The sequence below is a fragment of the Lolium perenne genome, chromosome 4 (assembly GCF_019359855.2).
Source record: "Lolium perenne isolate Kyuss_39 chromosome 4, Kyuss_2.0, whole genome shotgun sequence".
Taxonomy (NCBI): domain Eukaryota; kingdom Viridiplantae; phylum Streptophyta; class Magnoliopsida; order Poales; family Poaceae; genus Lolium; species Lolium perenne.
In genome coordinates, this window is record NC_067247.2 from 345,461,793 (window position 1) to 345,465,458 (window position 3,666).

Genomic DNA, 3,666 nt, shown 5'->3' on the forward strand with positions numbered 1-3,666 from the left:
TTGTAGGCTCAACATTTTAGTCCACCTTGTCACTATATTGCCATTATCTCTTGATATTCTTTCCTCCTTCTTCTTCTCTCTTTTTTTTTTTTTTTTTTTTTTATTGGGTGCGCGAACAGCGCTCTTGATGGGAGTAGCCCCCGAGGCTACAGCCAAGAACTTGTGCTTGACTGTAGGCTCAACATTTTCTATATTTGCCATTGTCGAAAGTTTTCTTTTTTCGAAGTAGCCCCCGAGCATTTGGGCAAAAACTTGTTTCTGACCAAAGGCTCCCGATGCATTCAAATAACTTATCCTGTCGCCATTCTCCTTTCTCTTGTCGACATATTTTCCCTTGTCAAATTTTCTTCAACTCTATCACTGGTCGATATTTTTCTGCTTTGTGGGTCCATCGTTCCCACCATGTTGACACGTCGTGCAAGTGGGGGACACACGTCCTCCGCTTTTTCTGGTGCTCGTGCGGTAACGCCTATTCCCAGTATAAATACTTTTTTGCCCTTGTAACCAGAAAATCAATTCTCACCACACGATTTCCTCATCCAACGGTACACTGCTTCACCCAATTCTTATATAAACCTGTCTTCAACCTCCGTTCATCCCCTCGCTTGCGCCGCTCACCTGTTCCTCTTCGCAAATCTTCCTCTGCGCCCAATCTTCGCCGATTTCCCGCTCTCGCATACATTGCTCAATCCGCTTCCGTGGATGCCGCCGCGTGCACGTTTGACCCGCCACAGCACTCCAGAATCCGCGATGGCCGCTGAAGATCTTGAGTGGGAGAGATCCAAGATCTCCAACCAAGACGCCAACCTGATGAAAAGGCTTGGCCTGATGAAGAAGGAAGGCGCCATCCGCTTTCCCAGTGAAGAAAGCTATCCCAAGCCTCCAATGGAGTATCGGGTTAGTTTCGTTGATCATCTTATCCGCGGCCTCTCTACCCCAATCCATGATTTCCTCCGCGGTCTTCTCTTTGTCTATGGGATTCAACTGCATCATCTGACCCCCAATTCCATCCTTCACATTTCTATTTTTATCACCCTTTGCGAATGCTTTCTTGGAGTCGCTCCTAATTGGGCTCTTTGGAAACGCATCTTCTGCCTCCGCCGCAATGGCTCCCACAACGTCACTTATAACATAGGTGGCGTTGTTATCTGTATTCGTACTGATGTCGATTATTTCGACGTCAAGTTTCCTGATTCTGTCCAAGGATGGCGCAAGAAGTGGCTTTACATTCACGAAGAAAGCGCCAACTCCGTTGAGCACAACATAATTCCCTTCGACGGGAGTGCCAAAATTCAGCGCCGTCGCTCCTGGGATGCCGAAGCTTCTGAGGAAGAGAAAAAGGCGACAGAGGCGCTCATGTCTCGCATTCGCCAGCTTCAAAATACTCGAGGCGAGGAGCTATCTGGTGTTCAAATCACTGCTTACTTCCTTAGGATTAGAGTGCAGCCTCTTCAGGCTCGCAAAAATCCCCTTTGGACGTACTCTGGTGAAAATGACGCCAACAGAATCTCCGGTAACCTTTCCACCAAGGACTTGGAGAAGTTGGTTCGAAGACTTTCTCGCCTGGGCAAAGATCCAGTTCCTTCTTCTTGTCGCGTGGAACCATACAGCTCCACCAATCCACTCCCCAAGGTATTTTGTCTTTCCGCGTTTTTATCTTGTTGCGCCCTTTTTTTTTTCCTGCATCTCATTGTATTGTCATCTCTTTTCGTTTTCTTTGGTTTCTTATTTTTTCAGGACCATCCTAGTATAACTTCCCTTCCTCCTCTTCCTGAGGGTGGAGAAGTCGAAGAAATGACCGTCGTTGCCGACGATACTCAAGGCTCTTCTGTCCCTGAAAGTGAAGTCGCGGGTTCTCACAAATCTGCGGCTTCTCATGAGAGAGAGGTTGAGTCTGAAGCTAGTGAATCGACTGAATCCCTTCCTCCTGCTGTTTCTCCGAAGAACAAAAGGAAAAGGACTGAAGTCGAGGATTCTGGCATTTCTAAGGCTGAAGAAGTTGTTCCTTCTGATCCGAAGGCAGCTTATGATCCTTATTTTGAGTCCCTCATCAGCTCGTAAGTCAATTTTATCTCTCCTCCTCTTTTTGATGTACTCGAAAGATTTAACTCTGTCTTGCTTTTTGTACTGTCGATTTTTTTTTTTTTTTTTTTTTTTACTAGTGATGAGGAAGAAGTACCAGTTACTGACGTAGCTCCTCGGACCAGCACGTCACGTACTGTGCTTGTTTCAGACACGTTAGTTGAAGGAGATGAAACATCGCCTCCCCAACAAAACGTCGTCACTACTACTCCACCATCGAGCCCCCTTGTCCCTTCGCCAAAAAGGGCAAGGGTTGAAATGATCGTTGAGCCTCCTCCTCAATTGGGCAGTTCTTCCTCGCAGCTCTTGGATGATGTAAGTTTATCGAGATCTATATTTCCTCTATTTTGCTTTTGTGGACCTTTACTTTGTGTAATGCCGAAATTTTTCCCCTTCTTTCCTTCTTCTTTGACAGCCTATGATCAAGGATCTTATCCGCATTGGGTCCCAATTTATTGGGTACCGCGAGTATGCCAGCAGAGCCGAAGGTGACGACTTTTATACTTGCTGTTTTTCCTTGGTTTTTTACTGCTGCTGCTTGTCGCTATTTTTGATCTTTCTTCTCTTCCTTTTCCTTTCTCAACAGAAAAACTTGCGGAAGCTAACCAACGTGCCGAAATACTTTCTCGGAATCTTGAGAAAAGTGAAACGGCTCGCAAGAAAGCTGAACTTGCTGCTAGCGAAGCCAGAGCTGAAGCTGATGATGCCAAAGCAAAGGCTGCTAGTGTCGAAGATTTGCAGCAAAGGCTCAAAGATGCTGAATCTGCCTTGCACGAGCAAAAATCTGCACAGGTTGCACGAGAACAAGGGATCATCAAGCGTCTGAATTCGCAAAGTCGACGTACACTGAGTAATATCACTTGTCCCTTCTATTTTGTTTGTACTTCTTGTTTCTTGGTTTTTGACTAATGTTCTTTCTTGTGTGGCAGCCCAAACCAACCAAGATTTTGACCTGGAAAAGCCTGTCAATGACCCTCTTCTTGACGCACTTTCTCTTCTAGAGTCCCATGGACGCGAAATTCGTGAAGGCGTGGCCAATGCCAGTGGGGCTTTGTCGGCGTTGTTCCCCTACTTTTTCCCGAAGAAAGAGGAACCTTCGACTTTCCTTGACCTCGCCAAGATGTTCAATACATCAGAAGATCTTGGGCTGAAGCTGCGCCATGAGAACATGAAGGTAGCCGTTGAAAATACTGTTGCTCTGGTTGCTGACAGTCAGCAGACTCTCGACTGGACGAAGGTTGGCGACACCGATCTGATAGAACAGTCGAGGTGGAAGTCACTGATGAAGGCGGCCAAGCCCAATACGAAGAAAATCTTGGCGTATCTCGGGATCCAGCCAACGTCGACTCCTAGTTCGTCAAGGCCGGAGGTCTAGTTGCATGCCTCTGTTTTTCTTTTGCTTCTTTTGCTCTTGTCGCCAAAGTAGTTTTTTGGCGACACGTATTTCCCTAGCTCCACTGTAGTGCCCTTGTAATTATTCTCGAGAGATTAATGAAGAACTCTATCTTTGCCTGTTTTTTAATGTTGTTCTGTTTTAAATTTCAGTTGATATTTGATAACTATACTCCAATTCCTACTCCTTCC